Source organism: Bos indicus x Bos taurus, chromosome 20 (genome assembly GCF_003369695.1).
Source record: "Bos indicus x Bos taurus breed Angus x Brahman F1 hybrid chromosome 20, Bos_hybrid_MaternalHap_v2.0, whole genome shotgun sequence".
Lineage (NCBI taxonomy): Eukaryota > Metazoa > Chordata > Mammalia > Artiodactyla > Bovidae > Bos > Bos indicus x Bos taurus.
This window is the reverse complement of record NC_040095.1, coordinates 70,468,921-70,485,883: the sequence shown is the minus strand read 5'-3', so window position 1 is coordinate 70,485,883 and position 16,963 is coordinate 70,468,921.

The following is a 16,963-nucleotide window of genomic DNA, read 5'->3' as shown; positions in this document are numbered from 1 at the left end:
GCTGTCCCAGGGATGCTGCTGTTCTTGGAAGGCGCCAGGCCTTGGTCACACTCAATGGCTTGACTGAGCTGTGTAGTGGGACCCGGGTCCCAGGGCTGCAGCGAGCAGCCTCCTTCATCTTTGCAAAGGGTCCTCTGGGGAACCTGTTTCTCTCTGGCTCCGGGGGCTGCAGGGGAACCTTTCTGGCTTCCTTTCTCCCCTTTGAAGTTCAGCTCCCAGCTCCGAACGGCTTCCAGCACAGTTTGAGAGGGTTTCCTTGTTTCAGAGCAGCATGGCATCCGGATTAGGCCCAGGGACCTGTGGCCTGGCCCCTGCCTTGGGGGACCTCGAGGAGCCGGGCAGGCCTGGAGTGGTGTGCCTGCGTCTCACCCCCTTCCTCTCAGGTGGGAGGGAAACCGCGGCCGCAGAGGTCAGCACGCGTGTTTTGCTTACTCCTTGCTTTCGGAACACGTGTGTCTGTAACGTAGAGGTACGTCGGCAGATGTCAGGGAGGTTTCTCCTATGAGAAGTGGAGGCTGTTAACCCACACCAAGTCTGTAGTTGGCGTGCTTAAACGTAACGTGTTCTCCGGGCCCGACCTTGAATCGCCTACGCCCTAGCCCCGAATGGACGTCCGAAGGAGAGGACGTTATTGTAAATCTTAGAGGAGAGTAACACTACACACCATTGCCCTGGAACTTGAATATCGTTCTGAAGCCCTTCACATAGAAAAGAGGAAAGAAAGCAGGGTGGAGAGAAGTGGAAACCTAACCCCAGTGGGTGAGCTAGTATTCGTGTAGGGGACCTCCCCAAACAGCGCAGGGGTGAGACCCTTCACCGAGGAGCCTCCCTGGGCATCCGCCGGGAATTTGCCTGGAGAAGGAGTGTGCTTCCCTGGATGGAAGAAGAGCCGCACCCCCCAGTCTCCCCGACCGCTCTCCTGCAGTCTCTGCACAGAACACTTGCTCATGGAGAAGGCGGCCGGTGCCTAGTGGCCTGTGCACAGGTCAGCAGGTAGATGCGGAGCGGGTGCAGGGATGGGGCACTGTGCCGTGGCCTCCACCTGCTGCCCGGGTGCCCCCGCCTCTCCTCTCCCTCCCAGAGGGGTTCCGGGTTCGGCGGTTTGTGGGAGGCTGCATCCCAGGCCCCCAGGGCGCTCTGTGCTCAGCAGGTCTGCAGTGGAGGAGCGCCTGCACCTCCTCGCGCGTCACCGTCCCGGGAGATCTGGCGTGTCGCCGTCCAAGGGTGACTCGGGAGGCGTGCCGCCCTCCGAAGGCAGTCCCCCCATCCCCACCGCATCTGGGGAACACTGCAGATCCCGCGTCAGACCCCAGTGTAGCTGGTGGCTCCCCAGAGGTGACCAGTGTAACCGCCGGCTTTCAATTACTATGGCAGTAAATCATCCAGGAACGTCCTCCAGGACTTGGCTGGTTTTTATATATAAAAAAAAGCCATTTCAGAGTATTTTTTGAAATCCAATTAATTGAAGGCCCCAGATAAAAGGAACACATTCTTAATGGCTGTAAAATAACCCGAGGGAGGCAAGGAGCTGGGGCCGACTTCAAAGGGCCGCAGAAATACTTACTGTTTTACTTTAAAAGTATCCAGATCAACGACTCAGTTAAAATTACTTATACGTTTAGCAACCTTTTCATTTTCTGTTTGAAAGTGAGCACGAGGTGCTCTTCCTGCCCAGGACTCAGACGCTCCAGAGAGGATGTGGCCAGGACGCTGGGTCACACGTGGGCCACTCTCTGCTCAGACCCCACTCCGCGAGGGCTCAGGGCCGCCCCAGGGAGGGATGCGGGGTCTGGGACTCTGGGACTCTCTGACGGCTCCGGAGGTGGCGGTCCGGGACCTAGCCGGCGTGCGTCCTGCCTCAGGCTGGCCCTGCTCCGGGACGCTGCGGCCGCGGCCACAGAGCAGTCTCCCCACGTGTGTGTGAGTCTGCATCCACGTGTCCCCTGCATAAGGACACGGGTCACACTGGACCAGGGCCCGCCCTGCCGACCTCGTCTTTACTTCCGTGTGTGGTCACCCTGTTTCCAACTGAGAGGGGCACCTCGTGGGTTTGGGGGATGCGGGGGTGCCCCGATGGGCCCTTCCTGGCCTCGGTGTATCCCTCGAGCGGGACCCTCCTTCCCCATGGCCACTTACCGCCCCCACGTCACCGCGTGGCCTCTGCTGGCTCGGTTGGCGGTGGTCCCTGGGGGGCCAGCACGTCTCCGGGGCCCAGAGAATGGCCTCACTCTGTGCTCCTTCTGTCCCTCTGCCCCGGTCCGGCATCACTTCTGATCCAGTGGCTCCATCCGGGGCTTCGGGGTGTCTGTGGGTTCCACTGGCCCTTCCAGATGATCCCAGCACGGACTCCTGACGACACAGCCGAGAGGTGGCGGGCTGTCTCGCCTCTGCTTGCTCTGAGGACGTGGCGACGCTTGTCCAGGCAGGACTGGACCACAGGCACGACTTTGTTGCATGTCTCTGGCCCCCCGACTGCTCCATCTTGGCCGTCTTGTGGGCACCGTGCTCTGCAGAGGGGAGCGGTGGTGGGGAGCGCTGCCTGCCGAGCTGGTGGCTGCCCACAGGGTGGGATGGCACGTCCCGGCCACCTTGGGTCAGGAGTGACCCTGTGACTGCCTCTGGCCACGAGATGTAAGCAGAGGGGACCTGTGTTACAGCAGCACAGAAGCTGGGACCCGTGCACGCGTGGTGACGGCAGCCGCTCAGAGGTGAGGCTCCTGCACACGCGCCCTGCTGGACGGGCCGCAGGAGCCCCAGTCCACCAACATCCCCAGCCGCTGGCTTGCTGGCGCTGTGTGCACCAGCAGCACCGCCTGTCCTGTTTATGGGACACGCTCACTGTTTTGCAAGTCAGATTAATAATGTTATCGTGTAATTGTATATTATGTGATTGTACTATAATTGTAAGATATAATTATGAAAGGGTAATTGCATATTATTATGTACTTACGTATTATAATTTTTACTTCAGAGAAAGCAGCGGTGTCACCTTAAAGGGCAGATGCAGAGAAAAGGCAGAACACACGCGATGCCTTTAAGTGAAGTGGAGGCGCTCAGTCATGCCCGACTCCTTGCGACCCTGGGGACTGCAGCCCACCAGGCTCCTCCCATGGAAAGTGAAGTCGCTCAGTCATGCCCGACTCCTTGCGACCCCGTGGACTGCAGCCCACCAGGTCCCTCCCTCCATGGGATTTTCCCGGCAAGAGTACTGGAGTGGGGTGCCATTTCCTTCTCCAGGAGATCTTCCCGACAGGGATTGAACCCGGTTCTCCCACACTGTGGGCAGGTGCTTTACCCTGTGAGCCACCAATACATATGATGCCTTTAAAGACAAGAATATTTTTTATCTTGTTGTTTAGTCGCTCATCTGAACAACAGATGACGGACTCTGTGTGACCTCATGGATTATGTACAGCACGCCAGGCTCCTCTGTCCTCTACTGTCTCCCAGAGTTTGCTAATATTCATGTCTATTGAGTCAGTGATGCCATCCAACCATCTCATCCTCTGTCGTCCCCTTCTCTTCCTACACTCAATCTTTCCCAGCATCAGGGTCTTTTCCAGTGAGCCTGCTCTTTGCATCAGGCTCTTTGCATCAGTATTGGAGCTTCAGCTTCAGCATCAGCCCTTCCAATGAATATTCAGGACTGATTTCCTTTAGGATAGACTGGTTGGATCTCCTTGAAGTCCAAGGGCCTCTCAAGAGTCTTCTCTTGAAGACTCCACAGTTCAAAAGCACCAGTTCTTCAGTGCTCAGCCTTCTTTATGGTCCAACTCTCACAAGCATACATGACTACTGGAAAAACCATAGCTTTTGTTATCTTAAAAAATTATTAGTAAATATAACTATTAAATAATGTTTGTTTTATATATTTAACTTACTATATAATGTTCAAGAAACACTTGCTTAACATTAGATAATATTTGGTATTGCCTGTTGTCTTTCGTCTGACGGGAATATTCTATTCTGCCGCACTCAACTCTCTCCTTGCCCTTTATTCATTTCCCAGGTTTCCATGTTTTACGGTCATGTTTCCCGTCAGCCTTCTTCCGCTTTCATGATCCCGGTGTTCACGTTTGGGCCTTTGGTCCGTCTGGAGAGTGCGTGTGTCGTGATGCGGTGTGAGGCAGGTCACTGCCGTCTTTTCTCTGATGGGAGCCATGTCCCTGTCATCCCTCCAAGCTTGCCCTGGCCGGGGAGCCTGGCTGCTTCCTCTCGACACCCTGGTCCTTCAGTCCCACTTTGCAGGAGCTGCAGCAACCACAGTTGAAGCCCCACTTCTGCCACGTGTGAAATGAACTTTGAGGACACAGGCCTCGTCTTCTGAGGTTTCTCTGGAGCCTGTGTGGCTGGAGGCCTGGGGTGAAGGGCTATTCCCAGCCTCAGGTGGCTCTCTGCTCAGTATGACTCAGGCTGGTGCAGCGTCCACAGCTGGCCATGCCCCCTCTTGGCTGACGGGCACAGCTCAGCTGTCCCCTTTCTTGCAGCCCAGCATCCTGTCTGCAGGACGCTCCATCACTGGGAGAGCATCAGAGATGAAGTCACCAGAGGCATAGCATTCCAGGCCGCCTAACGTCTTGTGACAAGCTGCAGGGGCTGTGAATGGTGAAGTTCTGCCCAGGGTCCTGGCCCTAGAGCAGCAGGCGCACAGCCTGGCTGGACTCCTGTCCCGCCCGTGGGTGCCTCGTTGGGCAGGGGCCGAGTAAGGGAGGACATCTGAGCTGTGTCCATGTCCCTGGAGGGCCTCGGGGGACCTTTCGACAGATCTTGGAGTCCCAGACCCCAACCCTCCTCCAACCTCCTGGCGATAACCCTGACTCTTGGTGCCTGGACATGAGACAATGGACTGGTTCCAAACTGGGAAAGGAGTATATCAAGGCTGTATACTGTCACCCTGCTTGTTTCACTTACATGCAGAGTACATCATGTGAAACGCTGGGCTGGATGAAGCACAGCTGGAATCAAGATTGCCGGGAGAAATATCAATAACCTCAGATATGCAGATGACACCACCCTTATGGCAGAAAGTGAAGAGGAACTAAAGAGCCTCTTGATGAAAGTGAAGGAGGAGAGTGAAAAAGCTGGCTTAAGACTCAACATTCAAAAAATGAAGATCATGGCATCTGGTTGCATCACTTCATGGCAAATAGATGGGGAAACAGTGGAAACAGGGACAGACTTTATTTTTGGGGTCTCCAAAATCACTGCAGATGATGTCTGCAGCCATGAAATTAAGAGACACTTCTCCTTGGAAGAAAAGCTATGACCAACCTAGACAGTATATTAAAAAAGAGACGTACTTTGCAGGTAAAAGTTCATACAGTCAAAGCTATGGTTTTTCCAGTAGTCAAGTATGGATGTGAGAGTTGGACTATAAAGAAAGTTGAGCACTGAAAAACTGATAGCTTTGAACTGTGGTGTTGGAGAAGACTCTTGAGAGTCCCTTGGACTGCAAGGAGATCCAACCAGTCACTTGTAAAGGAAATCAGTCCTTATATTCAGGAAAATCATTCCTGAATATTCATTGGAGGGACTGATGCTAAAGTTGAAACTCTAATACTTTGGCCACCTGATGCAAAGGGCTGACTCATTGTAAAAGACCTTGATGCTGGGAAAGATTGGGGGCAGGAGGAGAAGGGGACGACAGAGGATGAGATGGTTGGATGGCGTGACTGACTCTATGGACACACAGCCATGAAGATCTGTCTCAGCCAAGTACATACGTGAATAAAAAGAATGGACGCTCGTGTGACGAATGCCAGGCCTCTCTGGCCATCAGTGCCATGAAGATCTGTCTCAGCCAAGTACATACGTGAATAAAAAGAATGGACGCTCGTGTGGCGAATGCCAGGCCTCTCTGGCATCAGTGCCATGAAGATCTGTCTCAGCCAAGTACATACGTGAATAAGAAGAATGGACGCTCGTGTGACGAATGCCAGGCCTCTCTGGCATCAGTGCCATGAAGATCTGTCTCAGCCAAGTACATACGTGAATAAGAAGAATGGACGCTCGTGTGGCGAATGCCAGGCCTCTCTGGCATCAGTGCGGGTGCCCAGCTGGCGGAGCAGGCTTGGCCTCTTTGGTCCCCTGGTCTTCATGGTCACGGGGAAAAGGTCACTGGTTTTCTCCTTCTTTTTTCCACCTAGTTGTATTTATTTGAAGTACGGTCGATTTACAATGTTGTGTTACTTTCTGCTGTACAGCAGAGTGGCTCAGTTCTACATACATACACATTCTTTTCCGTATTCTGTGCATGGTGGTTTATCACGGGATATTCAATATAGTTCCCTGTGCCCTGCAGCAGGATTTTGCGGTGTATCCATGGATTTTGGGATTTCCTTTAGTTCTTAAAGGTTTTTTTTGTTTTTTTTTTTTCTGGACTGGATGTTGGGCCTAGTGGTTTGAAAGATCCTGAGCTTTGAGAAATCTTCTATGGACTAAAACTTAAAAAAACCATCCATCTGTTAGTTGCCACATTTTAGCTGACTCTGTGCTTTCCTGGAAAATCCCACGGGCGGAGGAGCCTGGTGGGCTGCAGTCCATGATGTAGCTAAGAGTCGGAGACAACTGAGCGACTTCACTTTCACTTTTCACTTTTATGCATTGGAGAAGGAAATGGCAACCCACTCCAGTGTTCTTGCCTGGAGAATCCCAGGGACAGGGGAGCCTGGTGGGCTGCCGTCTCTGGGGTCACACAGAATCGGACACGACTGAAGTGACTCAGCAGCAGCAGTGCTTGCGGTTGCCCCAGCCCAGAGGAGCTCACAGAGGAGATGGGCACGCCCACCTTTAGCACAGCCAAATGCCCTGAGGATAGCAGGTGGATTATGCAGGAGGGAGGGGGTGCTTTCACAGGAACCCCAGAAACAGACCATCTGTGTCCAGTCCGATCGCGGTTTCCAGGGCTTCTGGCGACTCCTGGCAGGCGGCTCAAGCGTGAGTCCCGACGGTGAGGCAGGCGTCCTGCTGGATGGCGGGGCGGCGTCTCTCTACGGGCCGCGCTGCTGCAGGCCTGTGCTCAACAGGAAATCAATACCCATCTTCCCGCCTCACTGCCCCGGGATCTCGTTTTCCCGGTGTGTGTGTTCGCCGCTGATTTGCTTTCCAGGTCTGATGTTGCCGTTTTGCAGCCTGCCTCTGACCGAGGGTTACAACTTTGTTAGACGTTTCCCATCGTCCCCCCCAAAGCATAGGCTCCTCGGTGATCCTGGTGCTGACCGTGTGCCGCGCTGCTGTGGCTGGGCAGCTCCTGGTGGCTGGCTGGCTGCAGAGGCATTCCAGCACGCCGGCTGTGGGGGGCTCGAGTCTTGGCCCTCACCTGCGATGCCTCTCTTGTCAAGGGTGCCTCCTCCTGTTTGGCCTCTGGTTGATGGTGGACTGACCTCGTGGGGGCCTCTTATCAGCGGCCGGCGGAGCCTCCGTGGGTCAGAGGCCGGGGAGCAGGCTTGTGCAGCTGCATGGATGGCCTGGGGTCACCGCCTGCCCTCGGAGGGAGCCATGCCAAGCCACAGCCGTTCCTGCTCCGACGGGGCCATGGGGACCCTGCCCCTGAGTGCAGGGGGCTCTCCAGCAGGCCCCCCACCCCAGACCCTCAGGGAGGACGTGGCCGGCTGCGCCTGGCCCTCTGGCGGGGAGACAGCAGTGACCCGTGGTGGGCAGGGTGGTCCGCTTGGCCCATCTTTTGAAACGACGAGGAACATGCACGCTGGGACCGCGAAGGCGCTGGGTCCGCCTAGTCCCAGCTCCACATTTTAAAACTGTCTGTTACGGAAAACTCCAAGTGGTTACAAAGATAAAGAGGATCACAGACTGGAGAGAAGACGCAGGTGTTCATCGACCAGTTTTTATGTAAACTCGCTCCAAGCCTCATGGCCAGTCTGACCCACTGTCCCCAGCCCGTTGGCTTTGAAGCTCATTCAGGGCCTCGTATCTGTAACTATTTCAGTATCTCTGGTGCTAGGTGCTAAGCTGCTGCAGTCGTGTCCGACTCTCTGTGACCCCCTGGACTGTAGCCCGCCAGGCTCCTCTGTCCATGGGATTCCCCAGGCAAGAAGACTGGAGTGGGTTGCCATTTCCTCCTCCAGGGGATCTTCCCGACCCAGGGGTCGAGCCCGCCTGTCTAATGTCTCCTGTGTTGGCAGGCGGGTTCTTTACCACTGGCGCCACCTTTATCGGGGCTGAAACTGCCTGGTGTTGGCCACGGAGCGTCCTCCCGGGGCAGCGATGGTGGAGGCCTCCTTGCTTTCGGGCACAGCCGCGGGTTCTGGGCTTGTCTTGTGCCTCCTGTCCCGGTCCCGGGGACATCGGTTCCTGCTGGAGTCTTGGCTTCGGCAGACAAGCGTTGCTTCTTGGCCACTGCCCAGGATCGCGTCATCACGTTTAAGGTGGGGGACGGGGCTGCAGGCTGGCCGCAGGGCGCAGCAGGCCCCACGTGGCCCCGTCAGCTTCCTGGGGGCATGGGGGCCGTGCAGGGACAGTCCACGCAGGGACATCCAGCTGCCATGCGGGGCTGCAGCCTCCTCGAGAGTCTCATTGTCACCATAAAGGGGACACTTCCAATGTCCATTACCATCTACAAATGGACATGAGTTTGAGCAAACTCCGGGACTTGGTGTTGGACAGGGAAGCCTGGCGTGCGGCAGTCCACGGGGTCGCAAAGAGTCAGACACGCCTGAGCGATGGAACGGAGGTGAACTCTTGGAATATTGTGTTGATCCGTAAAAAGAAACCCTGCTTATATTACGGGATACCTTCTGCGGTAGCCATGTAGAAAACGTGCTTCTCTTTCTCAAAACGAATTTCATTGCCACCACCCGAGAGAGAGGCTGGTTGAGCTGTTCCCACGGCCCCACTGCAAGGACGGTGCAGTTTTCATCAAAGTGACACGGCCCTGGACGTTCTCTGTGGTGTGTGTCGGGGCAGCAGCAGGCATTTGTGGGGCGGGGGATGGAAGCGGAGGTGCGGGGGTCTCGGTCTCCCAGGAGTGGCACCAAAGTGAACAGCTGTGAGAACAGGGATTTGAAAACCCTTTTCCTGTTGGAACCCCAAATCCCCTAACCGGAAACCCATCAGGAGGGGCTGCTGCATCCCCGGGTGCAGGAGGGCAGAGCAGCTTAGAGCAGGCTGCCCCAGTCAGGTCCTTCCTCCTGGACTCCACGGTTCCCCGTCTTGGTTCCCTAGGGCCGTGCTTCCCAGATAACCATCCCGGGATGTCTGTGGCGACGGCAGCTTTCCAACAAGGAAACGAGCACCCCTGGATGGTCACAGTCAAGGCGAGCCTCAGCCCGGAGGCTCAAGGGAGAGGGAGGCAAAGAGTGAGCCTTGCCCTTGACTTTTCTGAAACTCGGGGACCCCCTCATGTTGCACGACTCCCTGACTTTTGACACTTGTTTAATATTTCCCCTGAAATGACCATTTGATTAAAGAGGAAAGCTGGTTGGGATGTGATGCTGGCCCTTCCTGACACTCACGCGTATAACCACGCAGCACACGTGATAACCTTCCTGACGCACGTGTGTATAACCCCGAAGCAGGCCCGGACGCGGCGCCGAAAGAGGCCTTTGCTGGCTTCTCGTCTTCTTCCTCTGCTTATTGCTTGCCTCCCTTTATTCCGAGTTTCTAGCAAAGTTTCCTGGAACAATAGCTTTCTCTCCTAAACTCAATTGATTTTATGGTCCTCAGAAATGTTTTTCACAAGCACTTCATTGGAAAAATATTCTTCAGCAGTGTCTGCCAGCAAGCTGACAGAGAAAAAGAGCCCAAGTCACTCGACCACTTTCCACGGTTTAATCCATTGCCGCATTTCCGAGGCTTCAGGAGGATCCAGCCAATAACAGGAACCGTGGTGTTTTGTGGCAAAGAATGATCACAGCTCATCGTCACCAACAACGCGTTAAATCACGGCTCTGCCAGGAAGCCGTGCTTGCCAGGAAGCAATGTCCCTCCACCCCACCCAGGGCCCAGGCTCACCAAACCCCATGGGGCACGGTCAGCGCTGGCAGGAGATGCCACTGGTTTGCAGAGGAGAGGTCAGTGCTCAGATGACGGTCTGAGGCGGGCACGATTCAGGGGGTCACAGTCAGCCCCTTGCAGTGTGCTTCCCGGGGCTCCTCCCAGTTCCCTAACCCCCACCTGGGCAGGCGCCTGTCCTTCCCCAGGGCGCAGTGTCCTCGGCCCCAGGGTCAATCCCGAGCCCCTGCCCTGCGACTGGCCAAGCGCTGCCTTAGTGATCTGTCGCCCTGACAGCCTGCCCGACCTCCGACGTGACGAAGAGCCCCTGTGAGTCACCCGTCCAGCCCACACCTCGGCGGGGGACATGGAGCCTGGAGGATGGGCCACTGGGAGCCACTTCAGAAGCTGCCAGCCACCAGTGTGAGCGTGTTACATGTGCTGGCCACTAAGGGGAGGGAGGTCTGCTTAGGGCTCTCAGTGACAGAAGGAGATAGTTAGAAAGGAGGGTCTCTCTGTCTGCTGGACGTAGTCACATCTGGAAGTGTCTGGAATGAGCAGATACCACGGCCAGCCTGGGGTAGGGAAGGGCCCTGGGGAGGCAGGAGTAGGGCCCCATGAGGCCCACGACCTCCCGCTGAGAGTGACCAGTCCCCCGTGGGTGACCAGTCCACCATGGGCGACCAACGACCAGTCCCCAAGTATGACCAGTCCCTTGTGGGCGACCAGTCCGCTGTGAGTGACAAAGTCCCCTGTGGGTGACCAGTCCCCTGTGGGTGACCAGTCCGCTGTGAGTGACCAGTCCCCTGTGGGTGACCAGTCCGCTGTGAGTGACCAGTCCCCTGTGGGTGACCAGTCCACCGTGGGTGACCAGTCCCCTGTGAGTGACCAGTCTGTGCTCTGATGCTCACTGCCAGCAGAGCCCTGACTTCCGTCCCCCGAGACAGTCTCTCCCGAGACTGTCCCCGAGATTTTCCTTCTGAGTGTGCAGCTTTGCTGGGTCACCAGATCCCCTTAACCAACTAATCCTCCCCCCACATGGAGAAGAGCTTCTGGTGGTCCCGGGGCTCCCCTAACTCAGGGCAGCAGAGAAGAGGTCACCTTACTTCACTCACACTTAAGTAGTAAGAGTGAGATTATGTTCTGAGAGCTGCTTTGTTCCCTGGCTTAGATGCTGGCCTTCTGATCACCAGTCCCCTCGGGAGAGCAGGGAGAGTGACCAGGTAGCCAGTAGCTCTATGTAGGGAGGAGGACGGTGACCCCGGGAACCGGCCATGGAGCTGGACTTCAGAACCCGACGAGCAGCATGGCAGGGACAGCTGGGAGCGTCTGGGACGATCCGGGCGTGGGGCGGACACACTCCTGTCTCCACGGACGGAGGAGTTGTTCTCTGGACCTGAGTCACCGGCCGCAGAGGCTGGAGCGGAGGGGCGGGCGGCAGCATCCTCCGGGGAGTCCTGGCTCCGGGCGCTGTCCTCGGCTGGGTTGTCGCCAGGTCGGGGGCAGACGGCAGCACCCTGGGCCCTGGGCTCTCAGCACCCCCTTCTCTGTCCCCCACCCCGGCTCTGGCTTTCCCGCTCCATGCCTCTCTTCTGTTCTCTCAAGTGGCCAGTGAGCCCCAAAGCTACAGGTGAAAACCGGCCAATGAGCCGGGTGGTCCAGCTGCCGGAAGCCTTTTCCAGAGGCTGCGTCCCCGACTCCGACGCTGTGACCGCTGCACCAACTGCTGCACTGACCACTCGCCCAAAGAGGCCTCGGTTCAGTGGCTCCTGCAGGACGCACGGCCCGTGGTTGGTGCTGCTGGGGGCCCCAGTTCAAGGAGGGGGTCGCCTTCCAACTTGGCGGGTGTGGGCGGGACGCTGGGCGGTGTCTCTGCAAGGCTGGGGGCGGGGCCGTGGGCACAGCCCAGCCGCCTAGTCTGTCGTCCTCACACTCATGCCTGAACCAGGGCAGTAGGTGTTCGCTCTTGGGAGCTGGTACGTAGGGCTGCACCGACCCCAGTTGGCAGCCTCAGGACCCGAGGCCGCCCTCCTCTCGGGGCCGGGGATGGGTGCTGCGGCCTCTCCTGGAGTGCGGCTGGGTCTGGCCGAGTCGGGCACAGGCAGTCCCTTCCTCCCCCCCGAGCCAGTTCCTAGGCCCGTCGGCACCTGCAGCTCTCCAAAGCTCGGCAGCCAAGGCGGGAGAAGGGCCCTGCATCCCTCTGTCTGGGCGGCCTTGTCCCATTGCATCTGGGGAGGCCGGGCTGGTGGGACCGATGACCTCGGAGCCGGATGAGGCACACGGGGCCCCTCTCTGCCCCTCTCTGCCCCTCTCTGGTGGGGCAGCCCCTGCACACCCGTCCCTGGGTCCCTGAGCGCCGTCTGCAGGGGAGAGGTCATGAGGCCAGAGCGTGCAGCTGTGAGTAGCCCCTGGGTGCGCGGTGTGGCCCTGGGGGCCATCCAGCCCTGCTTGGCCTTGTGGCTGCAGGCCCTCCTCTCCTGCCCACACCCTCCACGTCAACGTCCTGTCTGTGGGTACCAGGGCTCCCGGCGGAGACAGTCCGTCCTGTGAGCCCAGCTCAGCTGCTGCTCCCAGACAACAAAGGCTCTGCCTGCTCTGGGATCTCCTCTGGGGAGCTGGGCTGCCTCTATCTGCTGCGCCTCCCATTTAACAACCTCCTGTTTCAGCTGGCCCGTCTGAGCGGGGCCTGGAGACGTTACTTCCTGTTAGTTTCCTTTGAGTAAAGGGATTTATAGTAAACCGGGATCTCACTTGCTCTAATCTGAGGATCTCAGTTATGGGGCAGACTCTCCAGTTCTGACTCGAGAAGGCAGGACACAGCCCATTATTATGATTATGTTTAGTCGTTCAGTCGGGTCCAACTCTTCGTGGCCCCACGGACTGCAAATGACCAGGCTCCTCTATCCACGGGGCTCTCTAGGCGAGCAGGCTGGCGGGGATTGCCACGCCCTTCCCCAGCGAACGGCACACGTATGTCACCTGCCTTTTTGGTCATCAGATGTGGGGGCAGCTGTGCCTGGTGTGCGGGGGTCCCTGGCGTCCCTGGAAGTGCTGGCTCGCTTCCCCCCTGTGCTGGTCCCAGGGATGGTTTAAAACCAAGGTTTCTCCACGTTTTTCCTCAGAACATAAAGGTGATATACACGCAGCATAAACCGCTTTCATTAAGTGCGCGCTTATTTTACAAAAAAAAGAAATCAGACAAATTAGGTTTTCTTCTCTTCAAGTCTCCTTCCTGGGAAGATTATTTACAGTAGATTTTTTATTCCTCTCCCTCTGTTCCTCCAAAGGCAATAAAAAGCAATTCTGAGAGCGCGGCAGAAAATCAGTTTTTAATCAAGAAAAAAAAAAAAAACAATCTGCGGGAAACAGAGCCTCAGTGCTCCAGCTCAGAGAGGCCTCACGCGGGGGACGCCTTGCTGCCCGTCTGCAGGCCCAGCCTCCGCCCAGCTGGCCGGGACTCTGAGGGTGCAGGGGGCCTGTGGGGCTGTGTCTGTCTGTCCATCCACGCCGAGCCCTGGCATGTCACACCTGTGTCTGGATGCGGTGACAGCACAAGGGGTCTTACAGACCCGCTCCCTGGACGCAGTGCCCTCAGCCCTGTGTCTGTATCTCCGGGGAATTTGGAGAACAGCCTTGCGGGGACCTCCCAGACCATCTGCTGCGGCCCCTCAGTCTCTGTTGCAGGAGCTCTGTTCAGTGACAGCAGCTCAGGCAGCATGGAGCCGGGCGTGGCTGAGGCTTCCAGGGCTCCTCCGTCCACGAGCTGGGCAGCGGGCAGTGTGCCCACCGGTCAGGTCTCTGCGGTCCCCCTGAGTTGACTCTTAGGAGCCCCACGTGAAGCAGCTTTGCTGGCCTTCCCCGGTCCTGTCCGTGTCTGTGTTCCAGGAAAATATCAGAAGGCCGCTTTCTTCCCTCAGGATCGCTTCCAGTTATAGACACGCGACCTTTTCAAAGATCCGTGTGCAGCCTGGGCGCAGGGTCAGGTGAGCGAACGCGCTGCTGCCAGACCTGCATCTCCGGAAGGGGATCGGGTTTCAGACTGATTACTTTTCATGAGAAAAATAATGAGCTGCAGAAACAAGCCTCGAGGGCGTCTGCGTTTGGGGAAAACACATCGGATGGCCACTCAGGGATGTGGCTCCGGAGGTCGTCTGGGGGCAGAGCTGGGGGAGGCAGGTAGGGGGAACTGAGCACTCAGCTGGGAGTCCACAGCCCGGGGTCGTCCTGGCCTGCAGCCTCCTGCCTCAGGGGGCCGGACCTCTGCCCGGGGACTGCCTGTCCCCTCTTGTCTCTGGGGCACATCCTGGGTAACTGTGCAGCTCCCAGGTGGGGAGCACGCGGGCAGTATGTGTGGGAACTGGGGCCTGGCAGCTTGGGAGGCCCTGAACATAGCTGAGCGCTGAAGAAATGATGCTTTTGAACGGTGGTGTTGGAGAAGACTCTTGAGAATCCCTTGGACTGCAAGGAGATCAAGCCAGTCAATCGTAAAGGAAATCAGTCCTGAATATTCATTGGAAGGACTGATGCTGAAGCTGAAGCTCCAGTACTATCACCACCTGGTGTGAAGAACTGACTCATTGGAAAAGACCTTGATTATGGGAAAGATTGAGGGCAGGAGGACAAGGGGATGACAGAGGATGAGATGGTTTGATGGCATCGCCAACTCGATGGATATGAGTTTGAGTGAACTCCAGGAGTTGGTGATGGACAGGGAGGCCTGGCGTGCTGCAGTCCTGGGGTTGCAAAAGGTCAGACAGGACTGAGCGACTGAACGGAACATACCACGGTGGGGGGCGTGAGAAGGGGGTGCTGGTGTCCTGTGGTCACAGCAAACACCCCACAGCAGGGGGAGGGGGGTTGGGAGGGGCTGAGAACAGCAGGAAGCCATCCTCTCGGGCTCTGGAGCTGGGAGCCCGAGATCGAGGCGTCCCAGGGCCTCGCTCCCCTCGGGGGCTCCAGAGGAGGGTCCCTGCTGCCTCTGCTGGCTGCTGGGGCCCCGGGGTTCCTGGCTCCTGCTCACATCTCCTCACCTGTGTCTTCCTGGGGCTGCCCCTCCAGTCCCTGTGGTTGGATGTGGGGTACACGCAGATAATCGGGGATGAGCCCCTCATCTTAAAATCCTCAGGTCACTTACATCTGCAGAACCTCTCTCTCCAAATAAGGCCCCATTTGCAGGTTCGGGGTGAAGGTGTGGGTATGGATTGGGGGAGCACCACTGAGCCCACTGCTGCGTCCACCTGCCCCGTGCTGCCCCAGGGAGCGGTCACCTTAGTAGAGAAGAATCAGTCACCTTAGTAGAGAAGAAGCAGCCTGACTGGCCAGGGCCAGGGGATCTCTGGGTGTGGTTTTGCCTTCCTGGAGCCCCACAGGAAATCCCCTTTAACACTCACACCTCATTGGTGGAGGCAGAAACCAATGAGGTGTTTAGCTCAGTAGCTGTTCTGGGAAGAGGAATTTGATTGGGCGCCCATGGCCTCAGGACAGACGTAGGGTCGGAAGTTCGGGAAAGGCGTTGGCTGATCAATATCCAAAGAAACTCTTTAACAAGGGGGCTCTGTAATACGAACAGACTACTGTACAGACAGTAGTGAATTCTAGCTCTGACCTCCTGGCCCAGCTCCTGTGGACATAATCTTTGTTGAAGAAACAAAGGTTAATTTTTGTAGTGTCTGGAAAGCGAGAACAGAAGGAAGATTCCACAAAGCCGTATCTACACGGAAACGCTAGGCAGCTAATAACATGCTGGCAGCTTAAACAAAGCAGAGCAGACCTTTGCCCAACGTCCGGGGGGCTGGAAGTGGGCAGTGCCTGGCTGTCACAAAGCTCCCACCTCCTCAGATATCAGAGCTCCTGCCACCCTCCTGCTCCACCTCCTTTGGGTTCCATCCTGAGTTTGCTTCATAGTCCTATTGTGGCTGTTGATGCTTCAGCCGTCATATCTGTGTTCCAGGCAAGAGGCAGAAAAAGAGGAAGAAAGGCAGAGAGGACCTTTCCTGAAAGGCTAACCCAACAATGTCCTCCTTCCTCTGGCTGGCCACTTTGCTTGGTGATGGTGCTGATTCCAGACCACAAGGAAATTGTCATTTATCTTCAGCAAACTGAGAGATAATAACAATTACAAATAAGAAAAAAATGAGTGAATCTTTCTTTGAACTAATTTTTGTTCTTTCAGCGTTTTTTTGGTGTTGAAATATACTTTTGAAATAGCGGTGGAGGTAGATTGTAATCACTTATTTTGTCTGACTCCCTTGCTTTTCAGAATAGTTTTATTTCAAAAATAGCACAAACACAGTTTAAAAGTCAAACAGTATTACAAGGGCTATAAGAAAACACAATCCTGCCCCAGATCCCAGCCTCGTCATCCACTTTTGCTCCCCGGAAGCACCTCTCTTTTATTTCCTGTTTCTAAAACTGCTTGTCTCTTGCTTGTGTTCATTAACTAAGTTGTGTCCAACTCTTTGTGACCCCATGGACTGCAGCACACCAGGCTTCCCTGTTTTTCACCATCTCCTGGAGTTTGCTCAGATTCATGACCACTGAGCTGGTGATGCCATCCAACTATCTTACCCTCTATCTCCCCCTTCTCCTTTTGCCTCCAACCTTCCCAGGCCTCAGGGTCTTTTCCAGTGTGTCAGGTGGCCAAAGTATTGGAGCTTCAGCTTCAACATCAGTCCTTCCAAGAGTATTCCAGGTTGATTTTCTTTAGGATGGACAGGTTTGAACTCCTTGCTGTCCAGTGGACTCTCTGGAGTCTTCTCCAGCAGCAGTTGGAAAGCATCAGGTCTTTGGTGCTCAGTCTTCTTTATGGTCCAACTCTCACACCCATACGTGACTACTGGAAACCCATAGCTTTGACTAGACAGACCCTTCTCAGCAAAGTGATGTCTCTGCTTTCTAAGATGCTGTCCGGGTTTGTCCCAGCTGTCCTTCCGAGGAGCATCTGCCTGTCTCACGGCCTCTGTATGTGTGCGTGACAGTGCCCTCCTACTCCTGACTGGTGTCTCATTTTAGGCAG